The 13,818-nt window shown below is 45.5% G+C and overlaps 1 long non-coding RNA gene across 1 annotated transcript in view; it reads right to left on the bottom strand.

The window, feature by feature from the left end:
- Nucleotides 1-13,520, bottom strand: part of LOC127059387 (uncharacterized) — a 144,148-nt gene extending 130,628 nt beyond the window's left edge. Inside the window, exons 1-3 of the long non-coding RNA XR_007777134.1 lie at nucleotides 13,029-13,520; nucleotides 9,139-9,212; nucleotides 7,619-7,703 (exon numbers count right to left, since the gene is read on the bottom strand). This is a non-coding gene — a long non-coding RNA (uncharacterized LOC127059387). The remainder of the gene's footprint in view (nucleotides 1-7,618; nucleotides 7,704-9,138; nucleotides 9,213-13,028) is intronic.
- Nucleotides 13,521-13,818: the final 298 nt, after the last annotated feature.

The following is a 13,818-nucleotide window of genomic DNA, read 5'->3' as shown; positions in this document are numbered from 1 at the left end:
AAACTAGTGGAGTCCTGTATATGTTCTTTTCATTCTTTTTTTCCATATTTTTCCAGCCTCTTTTTCTTTAATAAGACATGGTTTCTCCCCTGCAGTCAGCAGTGGCAATTGTGACTGTGTCTGAATTTCAGCATACATAACCAGAATCTGAGTTTCCCTTGCAAGAAAGTTCACCAAGTCTGGAAGAGAATTATGCAGCCAACAATCCAGCCATGTCAGAGACCTTGTCTGCTGAGGGGCTGTGGCTGGCACGGACCCACCATCCCCACTGGCAGCCTGATCCTGCAGCCTGCTCCTCAGCCACGTCCAGCACTCACTGCAGCTCACAGCCACATCCATTATGTGAGGTCAGTGTAGAGTGTGTGAGTGAAAAAGCTCAGAGTAGCTGTGTGGAAGGAGCTTGCTCTCAGCACACAAAGCTTGGTGGGTCTGAGACTGAGGATGCTTTGCTCACATCTCCTCCTGCTCCAGAACCCACAGCACTGCAGTTACACATCTTTCAAGCAAGTACCTGACCACCTGGTATGTCCTCCAACCACAGCTGCAGCAAGGAGTTACACCTGCTCTCCCTTGATCTAGTAAAACTTTTTAAGTCTTCATCAACCATGGAAGGTCAGGAAGACAGTCATGGCATCTTTAGAAACCCATGGTGCCAACACCCAACCAGGCTTTGGGGGATCACAGCTCCCTGGTGCACTCATCCCAGCTCAGAGGTCTGTGCAGTGCTGCTCAGCACTGCGGGTGGCTACTCTGAGAGCTGCCAGAGCACACAAAACTAAAGCTATGGAATGATAACTGTAGGGATGGGGCTGTGACCTGCCACTTCACAGAGCTACAAAAGGAAATTCCCCACATGCAGGCAAGACCTAAGCACAATGCAGCATCTCCAGAGGAAACATCTGCTCACTGCTACATTTTGGCAGAAGAGCTTTAAGAAACACAGTGGGAAAGAGTGAGAAAGACGCCAAAATCACAGGTGAAAATCTCACTAGCAAGAACAGCATGGTCTCAAAAATAAGAAGTCTGAAATATTAATATTGCCCATGACTGCAGGGAGGAATATAGCAGGAGAGAGGTGGCAGACAGTACTTTGGACTCAGAGGCATGAATCAAAGCATGACTTTAGATTTACTGAAGAGATGGTTTACCACCAGCAGTCACAAGTGGATAGAGCCACCCTAGGCATCGACAGAGACATTCCAAATACAACACACCATTACACATAAAACCTCACCAGTCTGAACAGACCAGCAAGAGCTTGGCCACCAGTTTCAGGTGCAAGACAATAATTCCCTTTGGCACACTCCCTCCATGTGTAAGAGCAATGTGTGAACACAAACCATGCTATCTTTGATTGCAACCTGAGCAATGCCCCAGGTCATCACAAAGTCTCAATGAATTTAACAAGCCCTGGAGCATTACAGGGAGAAGTGAGCATCCAAAGGGAAAATATCCAACAATCTACCTACTAAAAGGAAAAGCAGTCTTTAAGAGGTAGCTCTTAATTTTGGAATTACATTTCTAGAAATTCTACTTTCAACATAGTCATCTGTTGTGTTTTAAAGAAAAGACATTTCTTACTGTTAAGGCTTTATCAGACCATTAGCACATGAAATAACTGCTAAACCTTACACATTCAAAACCAGATTTTTTTTCTAGCTACATCTTTCCATAGCGACTAAATATCCCACCTTGGGACTTGACTTTATCTGGAAGATTACTTGGATAATCTCAATTAAATTACACCTTCAAGACAATTTAAAAATGCTGCCTGTGGACTGCAAGTGCTTAAATATCATTAAATGATGATACAGCAGTAAATTATGCCATCCTTGGAACTTGCAGCTCCCAGTCTCAGACTCAGAATTCAAATCTCTGTAATTTAAATCTTGCCTCTCTCTAAACTGAATAAAACATGACCTGTGTTTGTTTATATTCTCCATATTTCATTCACAGTAGCTCTCTTCCATGCAAGTCTCAAAGACAAGCTCTAAAATATAGAGGACAATCATGAGATATTTGTGGCTTATCTTACACTGCTTTTAATTCACTTCACTGTTAATTTCATTACTAAAGAACTCCAGAACAACTCAGTATTTTCAGTATCTTCAGTTTTGTTGAGGTTTATGCATTATTCTACCAGATTCCAGGTAGATTATTGAAATTGTTCATTTCAATAATCACAACAGATTTGGCACAGTCCTATAATTCACCTTTTCACAGAATCATTAAGGTTGGAGATCTTCAAGATCATCCAGTCCAACCATCAATGCAGCACCACCATATTGGTGCCTAAACCATATTCCCAAATGGCACACACAGATGCTTTGAACACTTCCAGAGATGGTCAATCCACCACCCCCCCTGAGCAACCTATTCCAATGCCTAAAGACTTTCAGGAAAAAAAATTCTAATATCTAAACTGAACCTTCTCTGGTGCAACTTGAGGCCATTTCTTCTTGCCCCATCACTTGAGACATGGCAGAAGAGACCAGTCCCCACTTAACTTCAACCTCCTTTCAGAGCTGGAGGGAGCAATGAGGTCCTCACTAAGCTTACTCTTCTCCAGCCTAAACTGCTAAACAGTTCCCTCAGCTGCTCCTTGTAAAAGAAGTTTTCTAGACCCTTCACCAACTTCATTTCCTTTCTCTGGACCAGCTCCAGACCTCAAAGTCCTTTTTGAAGTGAGGGGCCCAGAACTGGACACAGCACTTGATGTGTGGCCTCACCAGTGCTGAACAATCTCTTCCCTAGTCCTGCTGGCCACGATTTTCTTGATACAAGCTTTTCTTTTCTCTCCCACTGCGATATCAGATGAGTTTTGGAAGGGAGTCATCTACTGGGGTGATGAAGAAGCAGGACAAGCAGCAAGCCTCAGCAGCAAGAGAGCAGGAAGAATTCATGTCATGTAAATATGTTTCCTGTCCTGTCTGAGCATGGCTTTGCAAGGTAACACCACTAGTGGCACAGTGAAGCACTAAGAGAACACAGGTGGAAGGCTCCAAATAAGACAGCACCAGGCAAGAGAACACATACCTTAAATACTGCCCACATTTCCCAGCCAGAGGTGAGGGAAGAAGTCTCTTGCACAGCTTTAGTGGGAGCTTTATTAGGAGCATGAGTGAGTGTGGTCCAGTTCCTTCAGCTGCCTCAGGGACTCAGGCTGGCCCCTGATTTTGGTTGTTTAAATTAACCCCAGGCTCCAGAGTCCCTCGGGGCTGGGCTCATTCTGTCATTTCCCAGGTAAGAATGGATGAGCCCCATCCGGCTCGTAACTCACAAGGAGAACTTCACAAGGCTTCCCTCCCCATAAAGGACTTCTGCTTCCAGGTATCCAAGCCACAAAATACACACTGCATGTCTCAGGAAGCCAAAGAACAGGGAAGAGTAGGGCACCTGCTCCTGAAGGCCACAGCACTCAGTTGCTGGAGGCAGCTGAGCAAAGCCAGGCTGCCTTCAAGGATTCTGCAGCTTCAGCATCAGAAGCCCCTGCCCTCCCCACCCATTCAGATCCCTCACAAGCTGCCACCCTCCCCTTGAAGCATGAATGCACATTCAGAGGCTCTCCCCAGCCCAGCAAACACCTGGCTATGGAACACAGGAGGGAAAAAGCTTGACAGGCAAAGGACAGTTCCTGTGGAGCACACCACTTTAACTCCACCATGAGAGCTGGCATGTCTCCAAGAGGGGGACACCTCATGCAGGGACCAGCTGCTCACTGCTCTTGCAACCAGCACTGCAATCCTAGAGGAAATCTGGCTGGTAAGAGGACTGGATATTCTGGGATTTTAGTCCCAGGTTCTGGGACAGCTGCAGCTGAGGTGAGCCACAGGCTCTTTATAGCAGGTAGATAAAACATGGGTGGTGGGGAGTCAGTTCTAGCCCCTTTGGCTGATTGCAAACAGCTTTTTCAGCAGGCTGAACTGAACACAAGGGGTTTTCCCCTATAACAGGGCACTCAAGAGTTGCCAAGTAGCCATAGCAGAGCACACCCAGGTGCAGACTGTTCCTTCAATCTACGAGGGAAGCATGTTTGCTTTGCAAGACAGGAGAGATGTGCTTGACTGGTTTTCACTCCCACCCTAGGGAAGGCTGTGCATCACCACTCTGTTTCTTCACAGATCTAATAATCTGCTTCATCTCTTCACCTTGCAAAAAGCTGCTGCAAGGAGCAGCCTGGTAATAAATTTGCTGCCTCTTACACTTCAAATCCTCAACACAGTCAGCAAACTTCTCTCCCTCAACACATTAGGCTGCCCAGAATGATGTTTCCCAAACAGGCCAGGCTTGGCCTGGAATACTCTTTGGAAGATGCTATCCCACAGCCCCAGGCAAGCCTGAGCATCCCTGAAAACATGGAGCTTGCTAAGGAATGGCTCCCAGTTGGCCCAGATCGAACTCTGGAGTGAGCTGCCACAGAAAATAAGTCCAGTTTTGGAAGAGGGTGCATCTCTGAGCAGCAGATGGGATCCAACAGGCAGTCTTTGTCCTCATCACTGGTCTTTTCAGCATAAGGAAAAAACAATTACAAGCTTCAGAGTTTTCCCTACAAGAACCTGTGAAATTCATTAGCAGCCAACAAACAGAGAGAATTCTCCATTTCAGGTCTTTTCAGGGAATGAGACAGTACAACACTGTTAGTGCAGGAAAGCATAGAAGGCAGATTTTCTGGGGCTGCAGGCCACTGTTAGACTGCAGGAATGTTTATATGAAGGGTCTATTTAAAGTCCTCACATAAAGGGTCAATAACAATCAGAATCCATAAATGTTTATACACCCTAGTAAACATATCAGCTAACATAAATTGCTTATGCCCATCCATAATACCTACTTTCATCTCCTTTGTATTATATACTCCTCACATCCATGACACTTATGAGGATCCATGGAACAAGTTAATCTGTGATACAGATTAGGCATGACCTAAATTTTAGTCTGCATCTCTCATGTCTGTGTTCTCTCAGGACAAAGCTTTTATTCAGAGAGCTCTGGTTCCTATAGATGGCCTCTGTGCCCCCAGGGGCTGCTGCACAGCTCGGGTACCTGCCTGCATGGATGCAGACACAGCTTCAGCATCCACTCCATGCGAGCTCAGGGCTGCCTGCACCCACCTGGGCAGAGATGCTCCAACATCCCTTTCTACTCCATTCAGCCATATTCCACAGACACAGGCATCAAACAAAACAGAATGGAAAAAACAACCAAACAAATGAAAAAAGACCCAATATGAACCTCACTGCTTGCATTCTTCATCTTGGCTGCCTTGATGCTACAGCGAGCACAGCGTCAGGGCAAAGTGGGAGGGAGCATGTGCAAAGAGAGACAGAGGGAAAACAGATCCCATAAAGAGGAAATAAAAACACAAACCAAAACGTGTAACAGACAAAAGAGGCACATTTAGGAGACAGGCACTGAGGAGCCTGGCAGGTGAAGTGATGCGAGGAGCAGCCCATGGCTGTGGGTTCAGCAGCCTCTGGGATGCTCCCGTTCCCAGCCAAACAGCCACCCCGGGACTGTCTTCTCTGGGCCTCTCTCTCTGCCTTTGCTGAAACCAGGATGCAGCAGCTCCCAACCCAAGAGGCAGCCTTTAAAAACTCCGTGATAGCCTGTGAGCCCAGGGAGGGCAGCTCTGACAGATGGGCAGGGCTGGATTTGGCTGCAGGGGCCGCGGGCTCCTGCCCGCCGCTGGCATTAGTGTAAGCTGCCCTCCTCGGGTTCACCACTTCAGCAATCACATAATCCCCGGGATTTAAGCAGCAAACAGAGTGCCTGCTCAGTAAAGGTCTGAAAAGGTTGTGTGAGGTACAAAAGAGGGAACCAGAGGACTGGCTTGACCCCAGTGTGGTACAGGGTTCCAGCAGCTGGGCAGCACTGAGAATCCCATTTGCAAAACCCACAAGCTTCAGATGCATCAGGGAGATGATGTGATTCCAGCTGTGTAAAGCTGGAATTCCTGGCACCAGATGTAAATGCCTAAACAAGAGTTAATCCCTAAGATTGCCTGTGCCATTCATGAAAAGAAATGAGGCACCTTTCATCCCTCTGGAAGCTGTTGTCTGGCACTGGCCAGATAAGCTGCCCCCTCCCCTTCATCAGCTCTAAGGGGTACTGGGTTCACCAGCCCAGATACAAATTTGTTTGTCATAAACAAAAATGAAATGAAAGTAATCCCAGGACATCTCACATGTGGCCCTTGCTTTTCATGCTACCACAGGCCTGTGCCATCCCAGCAGCTCATTGCCCACGATGAATAAACTTTGGCAGTGATATTAAAAATATGCATCTTCTGCATCATTTCGATGAAGTCAGAGGGCAGTGGCTTTATGTCATAATTAACAACTGTTAGGGAAAATTATTCATTAAGTTTTAAGGGCAGCATTATTTGTCATACTTGTCCCAGTTAAGATCAACACCAAGGAAATGTGGCTGCCTTGTGGGAAATTACTCTTCTTGTAGACAGTACAGGAAGCCTCTTGAAAAGCGAAGACTTAGCAACAAGTGCCTGATTATGAGAAAAGGTCTTTCAGATACCAGAGGGACTTGGGGGAGAGTTCTCTTATGGACTTCCAAGAAAGACCAATCCACCCATTCAGGAACCTGTACCCAAAGTATCAAGCAGAGAGGCTGGATGCACACTGAAACCCCAGCTAACAACTCATACCATGGTACTTCAGTACTGACTGGTGCTCCCACACCTCAAATGCCATTTCAAGGCAGCAGCACCACAAGCAGAGCTAACAAAACCAAGCTTTAGCAACCTTCAGCTCTGTGAATGGAGCCACAGCCCCATAACACAAGACAAGGCTAATGATATTTTTTGGACACATGGATCTGGGTAACACAAATGACATGGTGATTCAGCTTAATTACAAACTTCCTGTTAGAAATATCAAGGTTCCTCTGATGGCACTGCCAATTGTTCCTCTGACTCATCCAGTTGTTCCTGTAACCTCACAAAACAAAACCTTTTCTGACCCTTAAGGTATAAATAATTTTAAAAGCCATTATTTTGAAAGAGTACCTGGCAATCCATAGTTTCTGGAGCACCATAGTAACACACAGAGAATATTACAACATGCTGCTTAGGGACAGTGACTTTTATTAGAACCTCCACTCCCTGAAAGACAGCTGTAAAACACCCATTCATCCCTCATTTGGAAGAGGCACATGAACTCCCCACACCTTCATGCTTCCAAGAAGGTCAGATCATCACTAGTCAAGGGTGAATCAGAAGTCCACACATTTCAGGCCAATCTTTCAAGGTCATTAGTTAAGAAAGTCTTGCTCATTTGACACACTGACTTGAACCTTCCTGCAATTTAGTTCTACCTTAAAGCACAGAGCTAGGGACCCAGCAGGAAAAATTCAAGGGCACTACACCCATTTCCATCTCAAAGCCTGACCCTTCCACATGAAAACAGGACTCTCATCCCCAGGTTCAGGGGGAAAATATATTCATGGCAAACAGAGACAATTCAGCCCACAACAAAACAATTCTGAGCCTCTCTACCTCAGCAGAACCTCCAGCACAAAGCAAGAAGCAGCCTCCTTACCAGAAAGCTCTATAGGGTCCCAAAGTAAGAATGGCTTTTTAAAAAAAGCCATGTTTTTAACTTACCTCTCAGGAGGTCTTGAACATGATTTGCAAAGCCTCAGGACCAAGTGGGCTCCCACAGCACACAACAGAGCATCACCCCAGGCTCCTGGGAGGCATTAAGGCAGCAGTCAGTTAATTAGGATAGGGTTTGCAAGAGCCTCCCAGCCTTCTCTCACAGACAATACAGAGTGGCAGCATTCACTTCATCAAGGGCAGGATCAAGTTATTTGTGGCTCACAGTAGCCCACTTCTTCCTCCTCAGGTTTTTGTCTCTCTTTGGCATAAACAACTTGAAAAGCCTCTGCAGCTAATTCCCAAGTCCTACACAACTGTGAGACTTCCTTTCCAATCTCCCTTTGGTGAACTCTAAAAGGACACATGGGGCATTAACAACCCCCATAATAAATCTCACTAGTACAACTTCAAGATCTATTTTTTTTCCATTACTCTGTCTTCTATTTTATTTAAGAACTTGATTTTGGGAGGTACAAAAGGCCTGATTTTCAAAGACGCTGTGATTGAACAGGGAGGGGGGAACAGAGATGTACAACTCTTCTGAAAATCACATCTCACACCGTGAAACCAAACACCGAAAAATTACCAGCAAGAGCTTTATTTTTAGCTATCTTGTGTCACAGAATTCACCATCCCCAAGCAAACTTTCTGGCAAATATTTAGAGGAAGTCTCACAACCCCAAAGCTTTGTCACCAGGGCTCAGTGAACACCTATAGCAGCTGCAGGCACAGCACCTGCAGCACTGCAGACAGCATTGCTTCAGCCCGTTACCATGGCACTTCTAGGTGGATTCTGCCTTTGCATGTAGAGGAGGCGAGATAAACTGTGTTTTTGATATGTGATAAGCAGGGCACAACTAATCCCCAAATAAAATGGCTTTCAGGGCTCATCTAAGCCAAGCATTTGAATTTTCACACCAGGCATTTGTGGCAGCTCTGAAGTGCACTTGCTGTTGGAGAGCTTTTCCTGGATGGGTGTTGGTACAAGTCAGAGTCAGAAGCAGATGCTGCTGTGCCCAGGGGTGGTGAGGCTGCAGAAGGAAGAGCTGAGGTTGGGCACCACACTGCCTCCAGCCCCATCCCCTGCCAACAGCCACATCCCAACACCTTTGGGCTGGCAGCAGTATGAACACAGGTTCAATCCTCTAAACCCTAGGACAGCCACCCAGGTAAACACCCCACAGGGAGGCCCTGCACTTGTGCAGTTCAGGAGATGTAACATCTCAGTTTACAGCACAGCCTATTTAAAATGAATTTTAGATGAACTACCAGCACAGCAATACACGTTTTTTTCCCTGCAAGTCAGATGCACTCCCCCCTTTTACCTGCTTAAAGTATCACCTGATGCTTTTGTTCAGCAGCAGAGGTTCCAGCCTAATAAACCCACCTTTAACCCCTTAACCTCAATTCACCATGTGATTGCACCCAAATAATTATTCCTGGACTACCTGAGCTGAGAACCAACCCTAATTAGAGGATCTGTAGGACAGAACAAAAAGCCCCTCTCTTCTCTGCTCTTCTCTCACCCCGTTAAATCCACGTTTCTGCTTGGACTGCTTTTATCTGCTGAAGGCTTCAAGGAGAGCCATGACCTTGATTCCTGAGGGAAGAAGTTAAGATTAACAGACATTAGGATCTCTTCTTATTGAGGGCACTTGGGGTAGCACTTTAGGAAGTACTTCTCTACAAGAGCTATACTGCTTGTTTGCTATGGCCCCAGCACCCCAAAAAGAGCACAGCACAGTCCAAAAAGGGCTCTCAGAGAGGTGAATAAGAGAGCACAAACAGAGGTCTGGCATTCACTAAAATACACATCTACAAGAAAACCACTCCTATCCTCTGCTGTGGTGTTGCATGGGGCACTTCCATTTACAGAACCACAGAATCACAAGGTTGGAAGAGACCTTCAACATCATCAAGTCCAGCTCGTCCCTGACACCTCAACTAAACCACGGCACCAAGTGCCACATCCAATCTGTTTTTAAACACATCCAGGGATGGTGACTCCACCACCTCCCTGGACAGACCATTCCAGCACTTTATCACCCTTTGAGTGAAAATTTTTATCCTAACATCCAACCTGTATTTCCCTTGGTGCAGCCTGAGACTGTGACCTCTGGTTCTGCCAGTTATTGCCTGGAGAAAGAGACCAAACTCTATCTGACTACAGCCACCTTTCAGGTAGCTGTAGAGAGGGATAAGGTCACCTCTCAGTCTCCTTTTCTCCAGGCTAAACACCCCCAGCTCCCTCAGTCATTCCTCACAGGCTTTGTGTTCCAGGCCCCTCTCCAGCCTCGTTGCCTCCTCTGGATGCACTCGAGCGTCTCAACGTCCTTCCCAAATGGAGGGGCCAGAGCTGGACACAGCACTCTGTGAGACCTCACCAGTGCCAAGGACAGGGGGAGAATTACCTGCTGGCCACACTGTTCCTGATCCAGGCCAGGATGCCCTTGGCCTTTTTGGCCACCAGGCCACTCAGTCCCATGTCTGTGAGGTCATAATAAAAGCACCTATGCTGCAGAACAGGCAGCTCCCCCAAAACCACAGCAGCCTGTACCCCACTGAAGGAACCAGTCTGCTAGGAAATCCTGAGCAGAGCAGGATTTGCAAGTGTAGCCTCTTGCCCTGCACTCGCTAAAGCAGCCAGGGAGGACATCCCATCCACACAGGGAGGGAGAGCTCCTGCAGGCAGCTCTCCCCCAGGTGTGACAGCCACCTGGCACTTCATAAGCAGCCAGTTTATGGCTTGGCAGGGTCACGAACTGCTGGAGCAGCTGTTGCTTTCTTTACCAAGGAGCCCCCCTGGTGACAGCCACGCGTACTGCTGGAGACAGGGAACGTGCCAGGGCACAAATTACTGCACAGTAAGGCAGATGAAAGAGAAGATGTGAGTGGCAGAGCAGTGGGGTGTGAGCAGGCACGAGGAGGGGTGGCAGGGCTTGGGAACACCCATCTTTTCCCAGATATCTCCAGAGCCACATGTGCCACCCCAAGGGGCGCAGCAGCATCCTGCCCTGCTGCTCACCTCCACACAGCCTCTGGGGCCAGCTGGGAGATGATTTGTTTTGGAAAGCCCTTTCCCAAACGGCTTCCAACAAAACTACTCCATCGTGGTGAACAATTTTCCCTAAGCCACACAAAATTCCCTCCCCTGAGGAGCCTGCAAAGATACACTTAAGTGTATAGACATATTTAAATGTTTCACAGTCTGCTTTTGCATGTGTTATTTGAGGATATAAGTGGTGAAATCATATTTGTTTCTTGAATATCTACACAGCAATATATAACATTTTATTTGAAATATTTTTGTTTTAATTAATTTAAATGCAACCCAGCCATCCAACTCTTCACATATAATCCCAGGGATTTAGTAGCAAATGCAGCATCACAGCTAAAAAATGGAAAGGTGGCAAAATTAAAAACTTACCATAAAATTAGCCTATTTAGCATAGTAAATAGCTTTTCAATTGGACAAGGGATAACCATTTTATGAAAATGTGTATTAAAAATAATCCTGTTAGGTCGCCCAACATTTGCCAGTCTTAATCCACATACTGCAATAAACCCCAATCAGAATAAGTTTTCCAAAGTCTGTATATCTGTACATATTTATAGTATTATCAAGAGTAACTGCAGTACTTATATCAATAGAATGAGATGCAATTTTCACAAGCAGTAATTGAAACAGCAAAGTTATTGCTAACCCTCCAATAAACCTAGTGTGTTCTGCCGAAAGTTATTACCAAATCCAATATACACTTAATATTTCAATTTCTTTTATGAGTGAATTACATTTAGTCCTCCTTATAGCTGACATTGCATTTAAGTGACATTGAAGAAATTTACAGCCAGAACAGACACTAAACACTTGCCCCAGCCAATATTTCCCTATCTTGAAATGTCCCTTTCTAAAACACTCCCTACCACCAACCCTGTTTCTTGCCTTCACCCAACAGCTGCTCATTGCTGCACAGCTTCCCTGCCAAGCCACTGCTGCCTGCTGAATGTTAACTTTTAAAGCAAAGAAGTGCAGGGGTTTTGTTATTCCTTTTTTGAGGTTCACCTTGAAAATAAGTTCAAGAAGAGATAAATCATTCAATTAAACACCAAGAAGAGAGAGAGAGATGGAAATTCAACTGTCACCATAATTTTTGCTACTTATAGAACCAGGATTAAAGTAAAGCAGGTGGCAAGTCGTGGCTGCTGTTTGTGTCCTGAATCAGAAGAATATATTTCAATGTCTCCCAGAGCAGAGATCCAGGGCAAGGAAGATGGAGATACATTCTGAAGCACTTAAACATACTCACTGCAAATTCCTGGATCACATCACATTACAGGAAGTCCTACAGCCACCACAAAAAACAGTGCTGAAGCCAAATGCTTCATCTTGATTTTGAATCATATCACGGCTTTCCTGCTTGAGTATTTGGGAGATAAATGCTGACAAAATATTTTCATTTTAATGAGGCAACATCTTCCAGAGAGAAGCAGGGAAGCTTTGGCCAACACCAGTGAGAAAGCAGACTCACTGCAGTCCCTGGCAGCAGAGCAGCCCACAATGCTGCAGAAGGCTGCTGGAAAACAGGGAACACAAGGCTGGTGTTTGCTGCCTGCCCTGGAGCTACATGAGCTCACAAATGCCTCTGAGCTCGAGCACTGGGGAACACCTTGGGGAGCACCTGGGAGCTGCATTCTGACTGAAAGGACAAACAAGGTATGCAGCTCCCTACTTAGGAGAAGGATAGGAAAAACATAGCCCAGCAATGTGGCTAAAGGTATCAGAAGCCACCATCAAAATGTGAAATTAAATGCTGTGAAAGTGCTGTGTAAATGCTCATCTGCCAAAGATGCAGATGAGCATGAAGCAGGAATGTGGAATGAACAGAAATGCAGTGTCCTTTCCTAGTGCTGCACCTTTGGAGGCAGGGATCCAGAGGTGCCCTTTCTCCAGGAATTTATGCAGGATGTACTTAGATTGCAAGAACTAATTTGCCTGAATATTAGTCCATCTGTAAATAAATACCTGCAGGCATCTTTCTCTGGGGCCAAACACCTCAGTGTTCATATGACTGGCTTCATTACCCCACAGCTTGTTTGGATGGCATTAAGTCTTACCTACCTGACAATCCATTTACTAGATCCTTGTTAAAATGAAAAGCTAGAAAAATTGAACCCAACTCTCTGCTAGGCCTAATCCAGGGGGTGCAAGAATGACCCCAGCCATCCCTGATTATATCAGCAGCACTTTGTAACAGAAGTAGCAGCACCCCCCGACCCCAAAAAGAACAGACATACAGCTCAACATTTTAAAGCTTTTTTGCAAGCTCAGCACTCAAGATTTGGACACCTAAGAACTGCAAACTCTCCCCTACTTTCAGCTAAGTCCTACAGTAATTAGAAAATGCAAATTACCTACCAGTGACAGGTAGCAGAAACTGGCCAGGAATATTTTTTCCCCAGTCTGCATCTCAGAAGCTTTTGAGTTTATCCTGCACTGGAGCCTTCACCCTTAGGCGAAGAGAAAAACCTCAACACGTGTTCAGCATCAGGGAAATGCTCCAAAGTGCTGCCTGGACAAAGTGGTATCACCTGTGGCACAAACTACATACTGTAAAATAAACAGGAGAAAAGCAGGAGTCATTTGGTTATTTGAGAGAATTGCAAGAACATTTCACTTAGGTATTTTTCTCTAGATATTTGAAGTTTAAAAAAAAATACTAACAGCTGGTATTCCTTCTTCACCCAATCCAGGGTCCCACACCCATCTCTAAGAGTCTAAGAGCAGACACTAAACTACAAAACACTACCATTTATCTGCTGATTAATGATATCAGTAAGAGCTCATCACTGGGGGCTGAGATATTCTCTAAAGGGATTTTCCCCTCATTTCTCTGCAGGCACAGGAAGCAGCAATATTATCATGATTTCAAAAATCCATTGGGCATAACTTGAAATGTAAAACCAGTGTCTGACACATATTAGACATTTTTCCTATTAGTTTAATCTTTCACCATTGTTTATGTAAGGATTGTTTTACCACAGAAACCAAGACAGTCTATGTGGCTCACAGGATCTCAGAAAAAGTCCCAAGGGATGAATTCCTAATAAAAAACTAGCTGTCCATCAGCAAACAGGACATAGGACTTAACTATGTGGCTCTTAAACCTGTCCTGATGAAAGCATTTATTTCTCATAGCACATTGTGC

Source organism: Serinus canaria, chromosome 3 (assembly GCF_022539315.1).
Source record: "Serinus canaria isolate serCan28SL12 chromosome 3, serCan2020, whole genome shotgun sequence".
Lineage (NCBI taxonomy): Eukaryota > Metazoa > Chordata > Aves > Passeriformes > Fringillidae > Serinus > Serinus canaria.
The sequence above is the reverse complement of the archived record's forward strand: the minus strand, read 5'-3'. Positions and strand labels throughout refer to the sequence as shown.